General features: G+C 46.5%; 1 long non-coding RNA gene across 1 annotated transcript; it reads right to left on the bottom strand.

Annotated features, from left to right (window-relative positions):
• Positions 1-12,309: 12,309 nt before the first annotated feature.
• LOC143746322 (uncharacterized) lies at positions 12,310-14,517 on the bottom strand. Its single transcript, XR_013206490.1, has 3 exons — positions 14,042-14,517; positions 13,310-13,384; positions 12,310-13,232 (listed from the first exon to the last, which is right to left on the bottom strand). It is a non-coding gene; the product is annotated as an uncharacterized LOC143746322 (long non-coding RNA).
• Positions 14,518-14,766: the final 249 nt, after the last annotated feature.

Genomic DNA, 14,766 nt, shown 5'->3' with positions numbered 1-14,766 from the left:
TACCGTAGCCCCGCCCCTTTTTAGCGCTGCACTCGCAAGGGGGTAATCCATGGCTGTGCGCTTTTTTTCTCTGGCGCATAAGGTCTATAGAAAAACAGCCTTTGGTCAAAAAGCTTTTTCCTTTAGAGAAGTGGGGATATGGAATTCTTTACCCATAAACATCCGAAGCATTGAATGATAGCTTTATAATTTTTAAAAACAAGCGTAAGTACTGGCTACTATCAGAACAAATCTGCAACCACTAATGACTGTGTAGTAAATGGTTTGTTTTTATACACGGATTTTGTAAATCTTACATTCCTGGACATATGTATTTTGATGTTTTATGTGGTGTGTATGTAATATTGTATTTTATTTTATTTGTTTACCTGCCCAGGGACAGCAGATGTAAATCAGCTGTTAGCTAACTCTGGTGCAATTACAATGCAATTAATTGTGCATTGTCCCTGTAAAAATAAACATAGTAAAGTCAACGTCATCTACAATTCTGGAGAGCATGGGCTAAAAGTAAATATTTGATAAGGATCTCATGTAAATTCTACATTAAGCAGGATGTAAAATGATACTAGATTCAATTAATAAGAAAGCAAAAATATTATTATAATTAATTTGATTTATTCTTTCCATCTTCAAAGTGATCGGCTTTCATAAGTGAAACACCCAGCTCCCTTTCGTTGCCACTCCAAGTTACGTCAGATGACGGCGAATGGGGTTTCGCTTAGAAAGCCTATCGACTTCTAGTACACAAAACGAGCCAATGGCAAAGAAATGGCATGGGTCTGCAGAATTTGCATAGCGTATCTCCGCCTTACCTCATGGGTATAAAAGGAGGACGCCGACAAAATGCAGATATGTTTTCGCTTCGGAGCCAAGAGTATCCCTTCACTCCACAGCCTTTTTCTGACTTCACTCTACGAGACGAGCCTCTCTCGTTGGTGTTACGGTGATCTGCAGCGAGTTCACATTGCCTACTGATCTGTGCAGTGATCTGCCCGTGAGTGTGTTTCTCCCTGCTCGCTTCAACATCGCAGAGTTTTTTCTCCTCTCACAAAAGAGCTCGCACGCGGCACGTCTTTTTAAAGACGGCTCGCCCGTGCATTTCTGGTTGCGGTCGACTCATTTCCGATTTTGATGGGCACATTCTCTGCTCTGCGTGCTTGGGATTGATCACGCTAGAGCAGCGTTTGTGGATGACTCACGTTCTCCCCACAGGAACGTGACCATCGTGTCATTACAGTCGAGGCTCGATCTCGTTAGAGAGAGAGAGTCCCCTCATCCACACCCCGATCTAACACTCTCCACGTGTGGTGCTACTTCGGCTGGTGGCCAGGGTGACCTGAGGATGATGGTGTGGAACAAAGGCGTCGACTATACGTCCGTGCCCCACGCCCCCCTCTTCATTGACGCAACCCGTGAGCACTCACGGGACGCCCGCGGACCCGTCTTCGGACCCCCCGCGGGTATCCTTTGACGTTCCAGAGTCGGATCTGTTGTCCATCGCAGCATCACAGGGCGGGCAATAATCTTCAGGAAGTGAAGATTCGACAGTGCTGCCACTTTCGGGTGTGCATATGGCATTTGTCAAGTCAGATCCTGAGATGACGGCCATGCTTTCCCGGGCCGCTGCGAGCATCGGACTAGAGTGGAATTTTCCACCCTGTCCTGAGCGCTCGTTGCTGGACGATTGGTTTTTGGGTGCGGCCGCTGACGCCTGTCAGCGTCCACCCCAATACCTTTCTTCCCGGATGTGCATCAGGAGATCTCGAAATCCTCGAAGACCCCCGTGTCTTCCAGCGATCCCTCGTTGATCTCCTCCGCCTTTCCTCCCCTCGACGGGGCCGCTGCCCATGGGTACACTGGGGTCCCCCGGTTGAACGCTCTGTTGCTATACTACTGTGTCCTCAGAGTGCTTCTTCTTGGCGCGATCCTAAGCACCCGTTGTGCTACACAAGTTGTGGCAAAATCCTATAGCGCCACAGGACAGGCAGCTGCCTCACTGCATGCCATGGCCATTCTGCTGGTCTACCAGACCCAGATGCTCACGGACGTGCACGAGGGCGGTACTGACCCAGGGCTCTTCAATGAGCTGGGCGCCCCCATTGACCTTGCTCCCCAAGCGACGAAAGTGGCTGTACGCTCCCTGGTCCAGGTGATGCCCACCATTCTGAAGCTGAACCTGTCTGATGTGCAGGATGTCGAGCGGACCCGTGTGCTCGACACCCCCATATCCCTGGTCGGCCTCTTCGGTGGTGCGGTTGAGGGCTTTGCCCAACAGTTTTCAACCGCCCATGAGCGGACTGAGGCTTCTTCTGCCCCGACGGCCCCGCCGTCCGCTCAGATCCCTCAGTCTGCCCACCGCCGAAGGCGCCCTCCCGCGGCTCCCACCCCGCCTGTTCACCCGGGCTGGCTCTGGAAGCCGCAGGGGGACGCCACAACCCTCTTCAGTCCTGCCCCCCGCTATACGCCAAGTTAAGCGGCACTCTTGAGACGGGCTGCTCAGAGATGGGACTCGGTTCTTTCCAGAAGCTGGTAGCAGGGCCACTCCTTTCCCCGGTGGAGGGCCAGGGAAGAATCCTTATTCTCAGAAAGAACTGAGAACTCGCTTCAGAGGAGTCCGCTCCACTATGGTCGGTTGCTATCCCCCTATCATGAGAGCAGAGGTTGCTACCCTACTGGTAAAGGGTACGATCGAGACTGTCCCTCCAGCCGAAATGAGGTCCGGGTTTTACAGCCCCACCTCATTGTCCCGGAGAAATCCGATCGGTTACGGCCAATTTTGGACCTGCGCATCTGAACCGCCCCCTTCATAGGCTGCTGTTCAAGATGCTCCTGGCCAAACGCATTTTCAAATGTGTCCGAAAACAGGATTGGTTTGCAGCGATCGACCTGAAGGACGCCTACTTTTATGTCTCCGTTCTCCTTCGACTCAGACCGTACCTATGGTTTGCTGTCAGGGGGCACGCATATCAGTGCGCTGTTCTCCCATGCGGGCTAGCCCTGTCTCCTCGCGCCTTCACAAAGGTTGTCGGGGCAGCCCTTGCTCCTCCATGGGAGCACGGGGTTCGCATCCTGAACTATCTCGGCAACTGGCTATCCTAGCTCACTCTCGAGACCAGGTCTGCAAACACAGGAACTAGTGCTCCGGCACCTAGCTCGTCTGGGCCTTCGGGTCAACTGGGAAAAGAGTAAACTTTGCCCTGTGCAGAGGATCTCTTTTCTCAGTATTGACTCGGTTGCCTTATCCACTCAGCCACTGCTGACTTGCCTGAGACAATCAAGCGCAAGAGTGCGGTTCCACTTAAGTTTTTTCAGAGGCTCCTGGGGCATATGGCGTCCGTAGCCGCAACATCGCAACTCTGATATGAGACCGCTTCAGCTTTGGCTTCGCGACTGAGTCCCGAGGTGGGCATGGCAACACGGCGTGCTCTGAGTACCAGTTACTCCGACCTGCAGTCAGACCGTCACCCCGTGCTCGAACCTCAGTTTTCTACGGGCTAGTGTCCCTGGAACGAGCTTCCGGACATGTTGTTTCTCAACTCATGCCTCCACCACGGGCTGGGGCGCCATACGCAATGGACACACTGCCGCCGGCTCCTAGCATGTCTATTGCCACGAGTTGCTGGCAGTATGCCTTGTTCTGCACTGCTCTTGCATTGCTTAAGGTTGACGCGTACTAGCCCACTCTGACATTACCGCGTCAGTAGTGTACATCTACCATCAAGGTGGTCTGCGCTCCCGCCGTATGTCGCAACTTGCCTGCCACCTCCTCCTATGGAGTCAGAAGAATCTGAGGTCGTTTCAAGACATTTTTCCTGGAGCCCTGAACTGTGGAGCCTACGAGGTCTCACGGCTTCAGCCCCTCCCTAGAGAATGGTGACTCCATCCCCAGTCAGTTCAGCTGGTTTGGGACCAGTTTGGGGACGCACAGGTAGATCTGTTTGCCTCCCACGACTCGACCCATTGCGCTCTGTTTTGCTGCCTGTCCGAAGGCACGCTTGGCATGGACGCACTGGCACACAGCTGGCTGCGGGGCCCCACAAGTATGCGTTTTCCCCCGGTGAGCAGTCTTGTACAGACCTGTGCGAGATCAGGGTGGACGAGGAGCAGGTCATTCTGGTCGCGCCGCACTGGCCCGCCTGGACCTGGTTCTCTGAACTAGTACTCCTCATGACAGCACCTCCCTGGCCAATTTCTCTGAGGAAGGACCTCCTTTCTCAGGGATGGGCCACCCTGGCACCCTCGTCCCGATCTTGGAACCCCCAGGTGGGGCTCCTGGACGGGACAAGGCAGGTTTGAGTACCCTACCACCAGCGGTGGTGGCTACCATCACTTCCGCTAGAGTGTCGTCCACGCGACATGGCTATGCGTTGAAGTGGAACCTCTTCGTCAACTGGTGTTCTTCTCACCGAGAAGACCCCCGGAGATGTTCGATCAGTGTCGCGATTTCCTTCCTTCAAGAAGAGTTGGAGCGAAGGCTGTCTCCCTCCACCCTTAAGTACACATTACCGCCATTGTCACACACCACAATATGGTAGAAGCTAAGTCTGTTGGGAAGCATGACCTCATCGTCAGGTTCCTGAGAGGAGCGAGGAGACTGAATCCTCCTCGCCCTCCTCTCGTTCCCTCTTGGGACCTCTCAGTGGTTCTAACTCCCTTGCAGAGTGCTCCCTTTGAGCCTTTGCAATCAGTGGAGCTTAAGTTCCTGTCAATGAAGACAGCGGTCCTGGTTGCATTGGCCTCCATCAAGAGTGTAGGGGACCTGCACGCATTCTCAGTTGACGAAGCGTGCCTGGAATTCGGGCAGGCCTACTCTCACGTGATCCTGAGATATATGGATATGTGCCCATGGTTCCTATCACTCCCTTCCGGGACCAGGTGATGAACCTGCAAGCGCTGTCCCTGGAGGAGGCAGACCCAGCCTTGGCACTGCTCTGTCCAGTACGTGCTCTCCGCGCCTATGTAGACAGAACGCAGTGTTTCAGGACCTCAGACCACCTCTTTGTCTGTTATGGTGGGAAGCTGAAGGGAAAGGCTCTCTCCAAGCAAAGGTTGTCTCCCTGGATAGTGGACACCATTGCTTTGGCATACCAGCAGCAAGGTCGACCGTGCCCCCTTGGTGTGACCGCCCACTCCACCCAGAGTCTGGCGTCCGCTTGGGCTCTAGCGCATGGTGCCTCGCTAACAGACATCTGCAGAGCTGCAGGCTGGTCGACACCTACACATTCGCCAGATTGTACAATCTCCGAGTGGTGCCTGTGTCCTCATGTACTCACTTTAACCAGCTAGTACTGGGCCCGCTCAAGTGTCTTCGCTTGCTCGCTATTCCACTCCACGGACTGGATACGTGTGATATTCTCCTCAGGTAGGCTTCTCCGAAAGCCCCGAGTTCCTCCAGCAGTCCTGACGTCGGCGCCAGTGTCTATTGCCTGCGCGTCGGCTAGGTGCCTCCCGTGTGCATGTTCCCTCCTCTGAGCGACCCCCACATGTGTATTTCCACTGTAAGCCTCTCTGAGCATGTGTCTTTCCCTTGGCAAGCCACCTTGCCACCCCTGGGGTTGAAGTATTCCACCTGTGGCTGGACACCCCAGTGTTTTCCATATGCATTCCTCTGGGTCATATGTGTGTTCTCTAAGTAGAATGTAAAAAAAAAAAATATTAGATGACGCACTGACTATTCAAATTTTGATCAGATATATTACTATATATATTTTTGCTGAGAAAAGCCCCCAAAGAAAAATAATGCAAAGACATTGATGCAAATCATTGAAATGAGACTTTAGAATTAAATATTGTTTGTGTAACACTTTACAAATGTGTGTATAAGATAACTAGTTAAGATGAACTTACAATGAAAAACGAATTCCAATCAACCAATCAGATTTGAGGGACAAGTTTACAGTTTATGTCGTTTAGGCTTACAACCAAATTTAGGGGCCTCTCCATAATTCTTATTCCTCTATCATTTCCCTCTGATTTTAGGGATAAGTTATGGGTAGGTTTAAGTTTAGGGGTAGGGATAGGGTTAGGATTACATTTTCAGACAGAAATGTTCCAGGATCAACAAAATATGTTGACCCAGTAACATGTCTTCCTTGGAAAAATCCCAGTGACCAAAAAACACACCTGAGACAGCTAGTTAAAAGGACAAGTCTGGCCAAAATTAACCTAAGGGTTCATTTTGGAATTGAACCCCTTTAAGGTCTTACTAGGCAGGACCGATTCTAAAGCATATATTTGTCAGGCTTATATTGTAACGCTTCATGAATTCACTGTCTCTCTTTCTGCCCATATGTGTGTGTGTGTGTGTGTGTGTGTGAGTGTGATTGTCAATCACCTTAATTATCTGTGCCAGCTGCTGTCTATCAGCCGAGTCTATATATGTTCACTGTTTGGTGTCTTGTGTTGTCAGCTCATTGTGAGAGTTCCCGGTGTCCTGATTTCTGTTCACCTTGCCTATGTTGGATTCTAGTTCATGTTGTTCTGCCCTGGGATTACTGCTCATCTGGAGGTTATTGCTTCATGCTGGATTTCTCGTGGATTTGCTCTTCACTTCTGACATCACCTATCGGGTTGCTTGTCAACATTCCTGCGTCATTCAGAGTGACCATTCCTGCACCAGACTGTTTGGACTTTGACCTACACTTCCTTTACCAATAAACTGTTGTTACTTGCACCTTGTATCCTCCATTTGTCATGACATATATTGTGTTATCTTGAATTTTCATTTAGCTTAATGTTTTGTGTGTTCCAAGTTCCTGTGTTCACCTAGTATGTGTTCTCATTTGTTATCATGCATATTGTGTCCACCTGTCCCCTGTTAATTCACTCATTTAGTCCAGTGTGTGTGTGTGTGTGTATACATGTATATGTGTATATATATATGTGTATATATACTGTATATATATGTATATATAATGTGTGTATATATATATACATATATATATGGGATGGGAATTGATACGATTTTATCAATATCAATGCCACTGACGATTCTGCTTATCGATCCGATTCTTTAACGATTCTCTTATCGATTCCTGATAGCACTGTGTGGAAAATAGTCATGCTTTTTTAGCAAAAAAAAGAAAAGTGTTTTTATTTGTTTTTAAGCTTACCCTTGAGTAAGCAAACTGTACTTTTTATGTAATAAATGGAACCTTATTGTAAAATGTTACCGATTAGTTATACACCGATTCAGATGTCTGGTGAGTTCAGTGTTGGAGAGATCAGTCGTTTTAACCATTCATTAAATTAATCGGATCAAATGAGTCACTAGTTCGCGAATTGGACGGGTCATGCGCGTTGTGTGATTATCGCAGCAGTTAGGACAAGGACATCCCACAAGATTTGTGTCAACAAAGAGAACATTTCATCACTGGATCGTTTTTTTATTTATTTATATTTTTTATTTAAAGGGTTTTTTTATGTCAGCTGAATGTGCGGAATGCTTTTCAGAGAAGATATTTTAGCACAATTCACACCCAGCGGTAATTCAGGAAAACAAAATCTCCGAATGCTCCACATGAAACTTTGGTCTTCCAAACTTTTAACCTCGTGTCGATTTTGGTTAATATGTGTGAGGGAGAGAGCAATATTGCATTACTCGTGATTTATGAGGACAAGATTTGGTTTTACAATAAACAAACAGACACCTACAGTGTCCAGCTAAACAAATGTTTAGCTAAATCGCATGCTTCATAGATACATTAACTATACCTGATCATGTTGTTTACTTGCTGTGCTTACACGCCGATAGTTAACACAGACATTTGAAGCAGTTTTACTCACCGCCTGAGGTTCCAACGCACGACCGTGAACCTTTATCGAGACTGCTCCATCCTTAAAGGAGCAATGTGTAAAAATTTTGAGTATCTATTAACAGAAATGCAATATGACATCCATAACTATGTTTTCAGTGGTGTATAAAGAACTTACTTAATAAGCTGTAATGTTTTTATTACCTTAGAATGAGACATTTATATCTGCATAACCGCGGGCACCCCCTTCTATGAAGGTCGACATATTGTGACTTCTACCGTAGCCCAACGCGAACAAACAGCGCTACAGAGCGCGTTTCGTCACTACCATGAAAGAGAAGCAGCAGAGCTAGAAGTTAGCCATAAACACCGGGAGTAGTGACTTTTCCCTTGTCAGTGGTGTAAAATATGTAGTTGGATTGTTTCATGTAACTTAGTTCTTCTCCCTCGCTGTGTTATGGCTTTGCTATGTGGGGATAAATGTGCTGGTTACGTTCGTGAGACAGCTGATTAGTACTCTTGTCATTGACTGTAAAACAGTAACGTTACAGGAATCACCAACCCGTTGATCGCGGTCGACAAGTCGATCTTGGAAGCATTTTAAGTCGATCGCGAAGAGTTTTCAAAATCAGAGAAAAAAAGCCTATTGTGTGTAGTGTCTAGGGAATGCGGAGGCGCGTCGAGTTTAAACAAGGCTTTACGCTTTAACCAGCTCAGCCACAGTAACAGCTCATATTTAGCCAGCTAAACTTTTACTACCCTGTTAGAAAAAAATATATAGTTGCATATAGTTCCATGTGGTTCTTCTCCCTCACTGTCTTATGGGTTTGCTATGTGGGGGGAAATGTGCTGGTTACGTTTGTGAGACAATCAACTGATTACTATTATTATATTATATATTAAGACCCTTGATCCTCACCTGACTATGGCTTTGTAAACTTTATCCATGATGTGGTTTATAATGGACTGTGGTACAGAAATAGTGACAATGTTACAGACTCTTGGCTTACTCTGGCTATTCTCTGCTGTCTCAGACGACGATATGTTTGTCCCATGTCAGACACCGTAGCTTCTTCGAAAGGGAGGGGTGAGCAGTGGGCTGAGCCCTCAGTGCAACTCGCAGCTGAACCGCTAGATGTCGCTAAAAATCACACACTGCACATTTAAGCAAGACGATCTGCAAAAGCCGAGCACAGCGCTTTGATGGGCATACTGCTTTCGCTCTCTCACTCTAGGCTACAGGTGCGCGCGCGCGCACTTCCGGGAGAAGTGCTCTTAGGACCCGTATAAGGAAATTCCGGCGCATTTGACGTCACACACGCCCATACTTTTTTTTTCTTTTTTTTCTCCAAAATTATATTACATAATACAGTAGATACAAATGTTTCACATATACTGTTCTAAATTATTACAAATCATCATAAGATATGAAGAGCATTCTAACATTCATTTCAATTAAATTAAAGAACCTTCGAATCACACATTAGAAAAAGAAAGAAAAACAACAACACAATAGAAAGGGGGTATACATGTGTAATTAAGATAAAGAAGAGGAATTTAATTCTTTGAGGATGTCCATCGTTCTGGTTGCTTTGCGGTTTGAGAGTCCTTTCAGCGTTTTAAAATAAATCGTCAAGTCAGCTTTAAAATGATAGATGTAAGGTATCCTTTCAGACCATTTACATTAAATGTAGACAAGAGTAATATTTTTGTTCAATTTGATCTTATTACTTGGTAAGTTTTACATACATAAATTTTATGTATGTAAAACTTACCAAGTAATAAGATCAAATTGAACAAAAATATTACTCTTGTCTATATCTTTTTTTCATAATAAAAAAGCATCCCTTTTTCTATACTAATCTTAATTCCACTCAACATATTAAATAAATATTCCACATCAATCCAGAAAAACTTCTCATACATACATTCAAAGAAAAGATATAAAACAGTTTCAGTATCATTTTTGCAAAATGTACAGGATTCAGAAAGGTCATTTTTATATCTTTTTATGAACTCATTTGTTGGGTAAATTTTATGTATAATTTTAAAGTATATTCGTACACTTTGTTATTAATACAGTATTTATTAGTATAGGTCCAAGGCAATCTCCAATTGATATTTCAACAATGTTCATTCCAAAAGTGCTTATTTCGAGGTGTAGCAGCACCTGAATCAAGCATCTGAGGAATTTATTATTACATTTACTATCTTTTATTTATCAACACCGTTTAACAAAACATATTTTTTATCCATTGATTGCTTATGAGGTTCATAACTGCCTCTCAAGAGTCTTGAAAAACCTACTGGTATTGCATCAAAAACAATACTATATTCTCGTGGAGAAATTGGAATCCCAAATATGTTTAAAAATTCAGTATATGTAAGAAACCCTTGTCATTTATCAATTTTGAGACCATTAGAATATCATTTTTAACCCAGTTGTCGTAAAAGATTGATTTATTCTTATATTTAACTATTTTATTGTTCCATATCAAATGTTTGTGTGGGGGAAAGTTATGTTTGTATATAAGAAGCCAACATAAAAGAGCCTGCCTATGAAAATTGGATAACTGAATGGGGAGCTTATGTCACAAGGTGACGAACTAGACACGGAACTACACAGCCGAGGGATGTTTCCGCCCGGAGCGATTTCAACCGAACACCAAGCCAGCCTCGGATGCGTCGCTACCATAGTAACAGCAGCCGCTGATGACGGAGTGACAACAGGTGCGGCGCATTAAGCGACCGTCTGATGTTTGGGACACGCAGCCTTTTAGAAACGGATAAAAGCAAAGCTTCAAGAGACCGAGGGGGGTGTGTTGGGTTTCCGTTGCGTCTTGACTCTTGTTCATGTCGAGGTGGGCTGAGAGGGTTCTGTGGGACAAATCGGCTGGGGAGATCGATCCGTGGAAAGGAATTTGCTACGAAGAACGGGGTGGCGGATAACAGAGAAACGGAGGGCGAAGTCATCTATAAAATACCATCGAGTCTGTCTTGTACGCATTTGCAAGGAGGCATTAATCGTATTTTGTCTGTTTATTGAAGAGCCACATGGAACAGCTGCACTCAGCTTGTTTAGCAGTTCCGCATCACAATCCGTACAGCGGCGCTTCCGTAACATGAATCCGTACAGTGACCTTTTGAATCAAATGTACAATGAATCACTTCCAGGTCAAATAAAGTTATATATACCTTTGGAAACTGTGTTTTTTCATATTTGATCTTCTTCACTCATTGTCGAAGTCCACGCCCTTTGAAGACGACAGGCTTGTTCGACTTGAACTGGCGCTGCACAGACCGATCGGTTGATGACATCAAAGTACCGCGAGAGCGATTCAAAAGCATAAGGAGCCGTCTGCTCTCTAATCGCTCTCGCGGTACTTTGATGTCATCAACCGATCGGTCTGTGCAACGCTGGTTCAAGTCGAACAAGCCTGACATTTCAGCGGTAAGTACAAGGACACCCGAGTGACGTTTAAAAATGGCGGTGGGCGGGGATCTCGCGTAGACTCCGGTGAAGGAGGGAAGAGAGTCAGCGAATGAAATGAATGAAGTTTTGGTCATGTGGTCTATAGTATTGAAGTTAAACGTAATGGTTATTGGTGTTGAACATTTTTAACCTAAAATGTGTGTTATAAGGTTAATAAAACCCCATTTTAAACAGCGGTTTAAAAACTATGTTCACGAGGTCTTGGAAACGACCTGAGGTGACTGAACGCATTTTTCGTAATGAACAATATTTTGCAGATCAGCGATATAAGGACATTAAAGTCAACCAAAGAGTCAAATCTGAAGTAAATTGTGTCATAATGAAATCTAACTACTATAAGACACCCTGCACGATGAGGTAGGGTGTCCATAAACAAAGTTAAAGCTAGCAGCTTAAGCAGAAGAAACTGCACTTTGACGGGCGCTAGAAACAGCTTTTGCTAAACGCTTTTTTACCGTCCATAGCAGTAATTAATGTAAGTCCCCCAGGACAAATGTAAACATCTTGTTTTTTCAACCCAGTGATCTCAAATATCTAGCTAATGAATACATGAATGAACAGTGTTATACCCATTTTATTAAGTTTATATACATAGTTATAATGTAAACCACCCCAGGAAAATTTAAACATTTTGCTTCAACCCAGTGATCTCAAATAACTAGCTAATGAATAAATACATAATTAATTAATTAATAAATAACTAGCTAATGAATAAATGAATGAACAGTGTTATACCCATTTTATTAAGTTTATATACATAGTTATAATGTAAACCACCCAGGAAAAATTACACATTTTGCTTCAACCCAGTGATCTCAAATAACTAGCTAATGAATAAATGAATGAACAGTGTTATACCCATTTTATTAAGTTTATATACATAGTTATAGTGATCTCAAAGAACTAATGAACAGGCGAATGAATGAACCATATATTCTTTATTTTTTTAAATCAAACAAAACAGAAAACTCAAGTCTTTTGTGTGCGTTTTCAGAAAATGCCAAAACAAAACAAAACGTATAAAAAATGGTCCGAAGAGGACATGAAGGCGGCCCTGGAGGCAGGGCAGAGCCTGAGAACGGTGGGGGTCCGCTACGGCATCCCCCACAACACTCTTCAGGACCATCGGCGAGGCCGCTACGCCTACCAGCCCCACCCCAGCCGTGCCCTCCTCCCGGTGGAAGAGGCATCTTTAGTTGCTTATATCATTTGGATGGGCAGGCACGGCTTCCCCGTGACAAGGGCCGTAGCGACGTTGATGGCCACTGCTATTGTCAAGGCCTCAGGACGCCAGACAATGGTGAACTTTGAACATGGGCTGAGCCGTATGTGGTGGTGCCGTTTCCGGGAACGCCACCCGGAGCTGTCGGCCAGGACCCCCGACCCCCTGGACCGGCAGAGTGTCTTCGGTGTGACGGTGCCTCGTGTGGAGGCACTCTTCAACATATTGGAGCCCATGTTTGCCGGGAAGAGCTGGCATGATCGTCCTCACCTGGTGTTCAATTGTGATGAAACAGGCTTTGGGGATAAACAAAAAAGCAGGAAGGAGAAGGTGTATGCACAGAGGGGACAAAAACATGTGTATCGCCAAACTGTGGTCACAAGGGAGCACATCAGCGTCCACTGCTGTGCTAGCGCGGCAGGTGTGAGCATCCCCCCCATGATTATATATGGCCAATGCTTGCCCAGTAACAGTTATGCGCTAGATGGCCCCCCCAACGCCCTGTATGCCATCAGTGAGAAGGGCTACATGGATGGGCCCCTGTTCGTGAGGTGGATCGAACATTTTCTGAAGCATGCTCCGGCAGAGCGTCCACTACTGCTAACTTGCGACCAACACGAGACCCATATGTCCAAGGACGTGGTGGACCTCTGTCGGGGCAATGGTGTGGAGGTGGTGTGCCTGCCAAGCCACACTACCCATGCCCTTCAGCCCCTCGATGTGTCCCTCTTCGGGCCACTGAAAGAGGCCTTCACCAAGCTGGCTACAAATATGGGACTGGTTAGGGGAGACCTTCTCCTGGGGAAAAAGCATTTTTCTTCCATATTAAAATTTGCTTACCCAAAGGCGGCCACCGTGGAGAACATAAAGAAGGGGTTCCGGCTGACAGGTTTGTTCCCCCTGAACAGGCACGCACTGGAGGACAGTGATCAGGTACAAACAAAATAACAAAAAATAGACACTGCATAGGCTAAATACAATAGAAACAATGCAAACAATAATAAGATAATATATCTTTATATTATAAAAATAGGCCCAGATATACTAATATCTTTATCTCCTCTAATTTACATTTCAGATGATGATCATCCCTCCAGTGGCAGTCCACCCAGCCCCTCCTGCCACCACCATCACCACGGCCCAGATCCACGCAGCCCCTCCTGCCACCACCATCACCACGGCCCAGATCCACCCAGCCCCTCCTGCCACCACCATCGCCACGGCCCAGATCCACAAAGCCCCTCCTGCCACCACCATCGCCACGGCCCAAATCCACCCAGCCCCTCCTGCCACCACCATCACTACGGCCCAGATCCACCCAGCCCCTCCTGCCACCACCATCACCACGGCCCAGATCCACCCAACCCCTCCTGCCACCACCATCGCCACGGCCCAGATCCACACAGCCCCTCCTGCCACCAGCATCGCCAGGGCCCAGATCCACCCAGCCCCTCCTGCCACCACCATCACCACGGCCCAGATCCACCCAGCCCCTCGTGCCACCACCATCGCCACGGCTCCTCCCGACAGCATATCAGTGCCAGTTGTTGCTGGCTGTGTAGAGTGCCCCACCTGCCATCGGCCACCAAATCCTTTGATCGCGGCTGGAATTATCCCGGCGGGGCTCGCCCACATCCTGGTCCCGCCACGCTTTGACCAATCGGCCCGGAGGAGGCGGCGGCAGCAGGTTCCTGCTGGAGCACGCTGCATTACCAGTGACGAGTTTGCATCTCACCAAGCTGAGAAGGAGAGGGAAGAGAGGGAGAAGCAGGAGGCGAAGAGAAGGAGGATGGAGGAAGTCAAGGAAAGGAAAGCATTGATGGAGGAAGAGAAGAAGAGGAAGCAGAGAGAGAAGGAGCAGAGAGAGAGGGAGAAGGCGCAGAGAGAGAGGGTGAAGGAGCAGAGAGAGAGACAGAAGCAGAGGGAGAGGGAACAAGAGAGAGAAAGAATACGGAGAGAGAGGGAGCAGGAGTGGCTCCAAAATGACATCTGTGCAGCTTGCAAGCAGCCAAGCCCCCCAGGAACTGCAACAGAGACAGTGGAGTGGGTGCAATTTTCACATTGTGTGTCACAGAGTGTGTCACTAATGTGGTACCAGAGGAGGCATGGCTGTGCAGGGAGTGTGACATGAGTCGCAATCCACAAATATGCTTATAAATAGTTTTGGTATTATTATTGTATATATTATTATTGATATATTATTGTATATATCAATTACATGTTCTATTTTATATTGCTATATTTACTGCATTCTTTGTTTATTTGTTTTAATAAATATGTCTATGTTCCTAAAACAT

This window comes from Siphateles boraxobius, unplaced genomic scaffold, assembly GCF_051911475.1.
Source record: "Siphateles boraxobius isolate OS27281-9 unplaced genomic scaffold, OSU_SipBor_1 22, whole genome shotgun sequence".
In the NCBI taxonomy this organism is placed as follows: domain Eukaryota; kingdom Metazoa; phylum Chordata; class Actinopteri; order Cypriniformes; family Leuciscidae; genus Siphateles; species Siphateles boraxobius.
Note: the sequence above shows the minus strand (reverse complement) of the source record. Positions and strands in the feature narration are given on the sequence as shown.